The following is a 9,187-nucleotide window of genomic DNA, read 5'->3' as shown; positions in this document are numbered from 1 at the left end:
GAGAGATTCTCTTGCGTATTTTTCACAGCGATGGCAGGGAATAAGGCAGGGAATACGTACCAGGACGCTTATATGTAGTTTTATGCTCTGAGCTAACGGAAAAGGTGGGTTTTTCAGGGTCGAAAACAAGACTTCAATCTCGCGCTGGGAATGAATAACAAGATCTGCTCACGCTAGTTGTAAGCTTACGCGTATGTTTTTGCGTTTGTTCTGACTTAAGAATATATCTACTCTGGTATCGAGTTAATTTGTGAGTTTCTCAGACAATGGTTAATCATAGCCAAAACCTGTTTTGATGGTTTCTTATTGTTCCTACTTGTTTAGTGAGTTTGCAAAAGTTTTTGAAAGGAAAGTCTGACGCGTACAATTTGCTCATTTGCATAGTGCAGCTCGTGCACTTTCAAGTCCGAGCCGGTGTTCTCAATTGTCAGCAAACCTTCACAAAGATTTCTTTTGTTATCTTTTGTGCTGAGATGCTGCAACAAATTTCACGAACGCAAAAAAGGCTACTTACATCATGTGTGTTTCTTCAACATAAGCATAGTAAAGTTTTACACTGCGAAAATGAAAATAGACAAGGAGTTTTGATAACTCCATCAACAAAATCGAAATCGTTATTCCAAGTTGATTAAAGAAAGCGTCATCGTAACATAGCTGATTATTTCTCCTTTATTCACATATTTTCAGCTAAGCTTTTAATTTGTTCTCAAACATTTATCAATCTTAAACATATTTAAAAACTATAGAGCTATTGTTTGAGTTCGATGTACGCTTTCACACGAAAGTGCGGCGGAAGTACAATTTGTCATGTTTACTGACTGTACAAAACACGCATCGGCGGGCGCTCTCATTCATCGAGAATAGAAAATTTACTGGATTTTTACACGAATAAAACTGAGCAGTATCTACGGACGTAAAGTTATTAATTAAGCCTTGATGAAACATCAAGCGTTGCTTACAATTCAAGCGAAACTCAAACTAGCAATTGTTTTGTTTTACTTTTCGGTCGCGATAGACTGACAAATTCTTCGCAAGCGTGTGGCAAGAGGAGCTAGGAAACTATATGAAGTCCTGAAGCTCTGCTATATCTTAATGTATCCAGCTAGTTTTTTGCTGTGTAATGGAAAAGCTGTTAATCTTCAACATATGTGAAATTTAAAGTGGAGTAATGTACAGCTCATGTAAAAGAAGCATCCGTCGGAACACAACTTGGTCAGCGATATACATAAGCTTACAGCGGAACATACCTAAATTCGACACTGTCTTACTTCACTCAAACTGCAGCAGCTTACGACGAAAATACTTAAGCAAAATTCCAACAGACGTAAACGCGTTGAGTTGTGGGCCAAAAAGATGAAAAATGTCGGGAATTTCGGACGCCATTTCCCCCGCGCGACATCCGCAAAAATTCTCGCAGCATATACGCGCGTGTGCCGCAGGTGATGGCGCAATTTGTTCTAAAAATAGAATTATTGTCCCATATCATGGGGACAGCCCCAATACTTGAAATAGCGCGCGCTTACGGTCTCCGTACCCGATTATGGCTCCTGATGTAGTTTATATGTGCCGTATGAAAAGGCTCCGCTTGCAAGGTGGAACGTGGTGCCCATCTACTCTGAAAACCTGGGACTAGCTATTTGACTTTGTAGTTCCCAGACCTCAATGAACGCTCCTCTTCAAGATGGCGACCAAGGCGCTTGTCCCGTTTGAGAACAGATACTTTTGTTATCTACTGGAACAACTAACAAGTGCCGCCATAAGAGGTGCTGTCGCTAAATGAGAAGTTAGAAGCAAGGTAAGCACCAAGTAATTCGTAAGTTTATCCTTATCCAGCCTTATCAAACAGTTTGCCGTTTAGAAAGTTCGTGCCTACTACATGTAAGCTTACATATGCATGCATGTTACATGTCGGTGGCGGATCTAGGGGAGGGGCCTGGGGGGCCCGGGCCCCCCCCCCCCCTTATTTTGGGTGAAAAAAGAAAAAATGACTGAAGGAAGAAAAGCCGGCAGGGCAAGTAAAACTAAACCGGGCCCTCCCCTTAGCTGAAAGTCTGGATCCGCCACTGTACGTAGACGTAACACTATTAAATTCAGGCCTGTAAATGACATGTAAGCTTATATAATTAGTTCATGAAGTATCTTCAGTATTGGTACATTTGATACAATCCATTTGTTACGGTCTGTAAACAAGCGGAAGGAAAGCCTCCCTGAATATTAGCTTTCAGGTTTTGCCGCCATCGCAGACTGGGTGGAAATGCAGACTGAGGGACCTTTTGTACATTGTATATGTATATTTATTATCCAACTGCAGTGAATACCGTCCAAATAACAGTACAAATATACAGCAATATTGTACAGTTATTTGTACAGTAGAAAACCTGTTTGGCGTACAGGTCGGCTCATGCACACAAAACTGTCACACTCTCCCTCTTTTCATTGATAAATTTATTGACTACAGCAGTTGGATAATAAATCTCTCATTAGATGTTTTGGTGTGTAGTATTGCTTTATATTTTTGCTTGTTGTTTGTATTTTGACTTGCCCTATGTGCTCGTCAAAATATGGCACAACTCATTTACAAAAATATACAGTGATACTACAACCTTGTTCCCAGGGTCCTCTCCTACTCAGCCCCTGAGAGGACCCTGGGAACAAGGATGGCGATACCTACACACCAGAACATCTAATAAGACATATATATGTATACCTGTCAACTTTGCCCAAGTAAAATGTTTGTGATTTTCATATTCTCATCACCCAAATTTCATACAAGAATCCAACGACTTCAGAACATTAATGAAGACGTTCCAATGACTTCTGAACACTACCGAAGATTGCCGATGAATTTCGAACGTTACTGAATACAGCGGTGTGATGGGCCAAATCTTGTCATCATATACTAATTGCAGGGTCAAGAAGAGCCCGAAACCTATTTTGCACGGCATAACTTGATTTTGGAGCAAATTTGTTCTGCCAAAAGTGATCGACAAATCCTCGTAAACTAATCAGAATCCTTTTCCACTTGAACAAGAATATTTTAAAAGATGGCCGTCAAGTCGGCCAGTGTGCTAGATGTACATCTTCAAAGCCAAAGTTTTGCATCATTGAAGTGTTAATGTACATTTAAAAGATTGAAAATGGAAAGAAACAGTTTTAAAGAATACTCAGTTCTCGCTAAGATGAAAACTTGTTTAGTTTGGTCCTGACTCGATTGTTACTCCATTTGGGTGGACTTCCACTAAGAATGTATGGAATGCAAAGAACGTGATTTTATCACGTGCATCACGTGTATTTGGACCTTGGATCATGTGAAACTCAAGCATAGCAGCACCATCCAATCCAAATCGAGCGTGTCAACTTGGGATGTTTCCTGTTCAGTGTTCATGTCGTGTTTGAAGTTCGCCTCGAGCGAGTTGTTTTATGTTCTCGTCCTTGGAGTTGAGCAAGTTGTGATCTGTTCTCGTCATGTGGAGTAGAGCGAGTTGTGATCTGTTCTCGTTCTTGGAGTCGAGCAAGTTGTGATCTGCTCTCATCCTTGGAGTTGTAAAATTAAGTATAGCGTGACAAAGTGCGACAAACAATTTTAGAATAAGCTTTGATTACATAATTACAGCCGGAAATATGATATATGTGTAAGCCTTTGTGGCAGAAAAAAAAGCACAATTTCAGCGTTGTAGTAAAACTAAACAAAACAAAATGACAAAACTAGTGTATCATGGAATTTTATAGTGTAGTTAGTGTAGGTTACTGTTTCATAGGTTTAGTGAAATTGCTCTATGCAACACCTCCACGTACACTTTTGAGCACATAAATTGGCAAAAAGGAAAAAGGGATGCTGCTGAACATTATAGCTACCCTTTTAGGCAAATATTTTAGCCCCGCGAAGTGGAACATTTTACTTCAGGCCCCAAAATATGTCATGACCCCAAGAACCATGTATAACACACCTATTAAAAATTAATCTCAACGCGCCAATGATTACAACTTAGAACAACCCTGATACATTTTTAGTAACCCAAAGCACTAAGCATCATCCTCACCTGCATTTCCTAACCTTTGGTTATTACTAGTATGTAGATTTAGCCAAGGCTAAAAGCAAAGCTCTGGGCCGGGTTGTTTAAAGCCAGATTAAGTTAACCCAGGTCAAGCGAGAATTTTGATTTGAGTTTTGTAACTTTGCGGTGAGATTTTCTGTTTTTATTGTTTGGCCTTCTGTTTTGAGTTTGAATAACCTCAAAAATACACGAAAGATAAGCAGTGAAAAACATCCTGTATACAAGAAAAAAATTATACTTTCAGTTGGTTAACTTTTAATCCTGGGTTAGCGTTAACCACCTTCCGAATAGCCCTGCCATGATTGTTAAATCTGTTACATTGCAAGTGTTCTGTAATTGTGTTTGTCGATTGATTGCATCTTTTGTTCTGGTTCTAGAATTGTTAAGTTTATGTTTGCCACAAATTTCAGGATGGTCCATTTAGGCTAGTCCATGGGTAGTCCATTCAAGTAGTTCATGGACCAGGTCCATTGAGGTAGTCCATGGACTAGGGGTCAGCAAAATGTACCATTACATGGTCAGCATAAATATGGACGGCGGACTGCAGACTGCGGACTATGCACCTAGGTATAAAATGTGGACTAAGCATTATGGACTGGGTATAAAATGCGGACTGTGGACTATATGTGGCCTACTGACTGCAGTCCGTGTTTTGTACTGACCAGTTGTAACTAATTTTACAAAATACATGTGTAAATGAGAACAAACCCTCTTGTGCATACATGCTTTGCGATCAATTCATTTGTTTTCGCCCCTGATGAAGAGAGGCCAATTTCATGTCTACCCAACAGCTCAGGCACAAAATGCTGTCCCTAGAATTTTTGCTTTTTTAACATACCAAACCTACCAAAACTCAAACGCACTCTTTAATCTATGATTACCACTAGTTTTCATTGTAGCAGAAATGCCTGGTCAGAGTGTCTGACCAGGCCAAGCTTTTACCTGTCAAAACCTCAAATTTATTGGACAATTGTCCGTTGACCTACTGTTATTTGCAGGCTTGACAGTGATATGTTCTTGATAAGCATTAATTTTGTTTTAATAATTGCCAAAGGTACATTACTTTCAAAAATTTTGGATGTTTAATTTTGGGACCCTTTGCTAGTCTAAGAACATAGCTTAGTTAAATTTTCGCCTACCAACCTTGAGTCAGACTAGAAAATTTATGGAATTGATCTGTATCACATGTATGTTCTCATTAAAGAAACAAAAATTTTCCTTTCAGGTGATAAAAAGAACAAGCAAATCCTAATTCAAGTTCTTGCTTCATCATGCGTGTGATGGCGCTGTCCAAGAAGAAAGTATGTACTTTATACTGTACTGTACATATTTTAGATGCTTAAAATTTCAGGCACATACAAATAGCAGACGGTTATATTTCTGGACATTTTTTTGTCTGAAATTAACGTTGTCCGAAAATTTTTGCAAGTATTGTATATGCAAACTATTTAAATTTTATGTTGTCATAATGGGGAGAGTAATGAGCAGAGAAGAGTCTTCATTTCATTGAGATGTCCATAAGTTCAGAGGATTTTAAGTTGCTTGTTTCAAGCTTATTTATTCCTGGGTCAATATAGTCCTTGGAATGAATCAGAGTTTCTTGCCTCTGGCTTCAGAGTTAATGTCTGGTTCAGAATCACATATCCCAACAAGGAACATCATTACTTGTCTCAATGCTAACATTCTTCTGCAAAAACACTGATTGATTGCACAAGGAATTAGTTTGTATTGGTGGGATATAAATGTTTGGGTAATCCTTTAGGAGGTAGTGAAATTCTTAAGACTCTGATGCAAAATTTTAAGAGAAAAGAATTATTTGTACATTGTTTATAGCAAGTTTAGCAAAATTCATGTACAAAATACTTACTAGTTACATATTGGATTTGCAGGCAAGTTGTTAGAGACATAGATCACAGGATCAAGGACCGGGGACCCAGGACCGGGAAACCAGGACAGAGGACCCAGGACAGAAGACCTTGGACAGAGGACCCAGGACAGTGGACCCAGGAAAGAGGACCTGGGACAGAGGACTCAGGACAGATTACCCAAGACAGACAACCCAAGACTCAGAACAGAGGATCAAGGAGCAAGGATAGGACTGAGGACTGACAACTGGGGATCAAGGATTAAAGCAAGCCTTGAATGAAGAGTTTTCATAAGTTGAATTATAGATATATTAAGGTATGTAAGATATTACTGGTAGCAGAGATGGCATAGTGCACCTTGCCCCGAAGGTTTTTCTCCGGGTACTCTGGTTTCCCTCACTCTTGAGAAACCAATATTTCCAAATTCCAATTAGCAAAATTGGTGACACATTGCTGTGGGCCAACTGAGATGAAAAATTCTTTGATTACTCTAAGTAAACATTTGTAATACCAGCTTATTACTCTCTGTTCATTTCCTAGTTACATGTGCACATGTGGTTTTACAGTCTCCTTTGCAGCTTTTATTTTAGTTAATGAGCAAATTGAGAAGAAGCTTTTAATTATTTATTTTCTGTCTTTTTCAATTATCTCTTTTTTAAACATAGGTAAAGGGAAATTCAATCAATCAATCAAGCAATCAATCAATCAATCAATCAATCAACCAATCATTTAATCAATCAAAAAATCACTCAATAACTCAATAAATAGTTAAGATAAAAAGCCCAGGATATGCAGCTAACTAAAATAGCAATTACCAACCTTTAAATTTATATCTACTTGCAATTTGAAGATCTTAAACATTGTATTCCAGTACCACTGTGATGCACATGTGACTAGTACCCATGTAAACAGAGTGTTGAACTGACCAGTGTGTTGTGTGGTTGTCGTTCATTTGCAAATAAGTGGCTTGCTTGATACATTTTCCATACAATTCATTATATCAGAGCCGGAATTATGCGAATAGCAATCGTCACTAAAAATTAACTGAAATTCAATTATGGTAAAATCTGTTTCTGTGAATTAAAAGTTTGATAATTGTTGTTGTATTTTCATGCATAAAGACATGAAACAAAAAAGAGCTGATGTTTTGTTCAAAATTGCCTTAAAAAGTAAATTTTTGCAATTGTTATTGTCAAATTCAGAAACGGACAATGAAATTTCAAAAAGCCACGCAGAAAAAGAAACCAAAATATATTTCAATTACCGGTAGAACTAATTTATGAAATGCTCTTTATCCAAGAAAAGAAACCTAAACTGAACACTCAGTCTTACTCAATCAAAGCAAAACTATTTAGTTCATAATTAACACCCTCTACATTTTACATTGTGATGTTTTTAATCACATGCAACAAGACTTTCAGAATAATGAACTCATAAGAATCTGACTTTTATTTTTACGAATTTGAAAATGATGAATAAGTCATGAAAAGGTCATTCAAAGTTATTATTGCTAATTTTTATTCTTAATTGTTTCTCCAAAGCCTCTGTTACTAGAAAATACAGTCAAAACTTATGTACCATTTCATTTATTTTTTATTCGTGTACAGACATTTTGAGTGCTCATTAAAAATTCTCATTTAATTCTAGGATGCTCTTAAATGCAAAGCTAAAAATATTCCTATTGAGTTTTAACCACAATTTATTTCAGTTCCTGAAAAGAAATTGAAGTTACACTTTTTTGATATATGTACAGGCATTTAGGTGTACCACTAAAGAAGTCAGACAGCAGGATATAATCATTACAGTAAATTTGATTTTACAGAAGCCACTTATTTGCTCATGAAAACCTAGTTTCTCCTTCTCACAAGATTCCTATGGAGCAGCTTTATGGTGAAATCTGTTCACTTCCATTAGTTTTCCTCGGAAATCTTAAATTGAGTTTGGAGTTGAAAAACAATATCTTTTGCCAACATCAACGTAAGAAACCATTTAAGGTTCTCTTCATTTTTACGTCCGATTTTGAAAAAAATATACATGTATGTTGTACTTAAAATATCGTTGCCAGAATGTTAATCTATTTGCTTTTCTTGAGAAAAATATTTCCTGTATTTACTTTCAAAAATGAAATACAATGTACATTTTTTAATCCAAATAAACTTGTTTTGGGAAAGAAGTTGCTCAATAGGAAACTTGTATTCAAGAAAATGTTTTACTTTTTTTTTTGTTTCAACGTGCATCATGCTCTAAAATCATTAGCTAATTGATTTCTCACTGATCACAATTATTTTCTTTGGGTGAGCAACATTTTCATTTTTGACACTGAGTTTTTTTTGGTTCAGATCAATAGCATGATGGTGCTTGAAACTATAGTATTGTTTTTTTATCACCTTTGAACAAAGGAAGCTTCCTAAAACTACCTTTTTGTGGTAATGCAAGTAAATTTGATTGGCTGATTAAGAAATTATTAATTGAATGCAATATCAATCTACTGCTTTTCACAAATTTATTCAATTAGGCAAGTGTTATACAAAATTGTTATTTATTACTCGATCAGTATTACAAAAATTTCTGAGCTACGTTTTTTCAAAATAATGCATTTAAAGTATACTCAGTTGTAGGATTAAGAAATTATGAAATCAATGCAATACCAATCTGCAGGATTTCACAAATTTATATAACTAACATGCATTTATTGTTATACAAAATTGTTATTTCTTACTCGATCAGTTGTTAGAAAACGAATTTTTTTTTCTAAAATAATTTATTTGCCTCCTTTGTTTAAAGGTGCCACAGCAAGCTCATTAGCACAGAAGTAAACAATTACTAATTAACTCAACTAAGAAAACACTACAAATTTTGCTGTCATAAGGTCTTCACATTAGCATCAAGTTGACACTAACGTGTTAAAGGTAGGCCAAACGTGGGGATAGTCAAAAGAACAGGGGTGTAGAACAGACCCTTCAGATCTAGTGGGCGTTCCTAGTCAGCCATAATATGGGCATCATAGTACATGTAAAACAGAGAGAAAATTAACCCTTATGGTTATTTTCGTTAGGGTTTCGATGCAGTAGTTTTCAGTAGTTCAGAACCACTTAGGGAATCGGGCTTTTTAATCCTGCTTTTCTCCAAAGTGTCAACTAAGGCAGATTGAGTATGTCAAAGTGTTATTACTACTTAAGCATCAATTCAGTAGCAGAACTAGTTAGGGTATAAGTTTTTTTTAAGTCAAGTGAATGGTTTTTTTACTGTGCTAATGAGCTTGTTCTT

At 36.6% G+C, this 9,187-nt stretch overlaps 1 long non-coding RNA gene across 3 annotated transcripts; it reads left to right on the top strand.

Moving 5' to 3' along the window:
• The first annotated feature begins 1,107 nt into the window (after nucleotides 1–1,107).
• LOC145493863 (uncharacterized) lies at nucleotides 1,108–8,035 on the top strand. Of its 3 annotated transcripts, none has more exons than XR_014050195.1 (4): nucleotides 1,108–1,795; nucleotides 4,466–4,622; nucleotides 5,281–5,356; nucleotides 5,945–8,035. It is a non-coding gene; the product is annotated as an uncharacterized LOC145493863 (long non-coding RNA). The 3 variants fall into 3 exon arrangements; XR_014050196.1 differs by lacking the exon at nucleotides 1,108–1,795 and having other exon boundaries at nucleotides 1,814–4,622; nucleotides 5,945–6,236; nucleotides 6,586–8,033; XR_014050194.1 differs by lacking the exon at nucleotides 1,108–1,795 and having other exon boundaries at nucleotides 1,814–4,622; nucleotides 5,945–8,034.
• Nucleotides 8,036–9,187: the final 1,152 nt, after the last annotated feature.

The sequence above is a fragment of the Orbicella franksi genome, chromosome 1 (assembly GCF_964199315.1).
Source record: "Orbicella franksi chromosome 1, jaOrbFran1.1, whole genome shotgun sequence".
Taxonomy (NCBI): Eukaryota; Metazoa; Cnidaria; class Anthozoa; order Scleractinia; family Merulinidae; genus Orbicella; species Orbicella franksi.
This window is presented reverse-complemented; position numbering and strand designations above follow the sequence as displayed.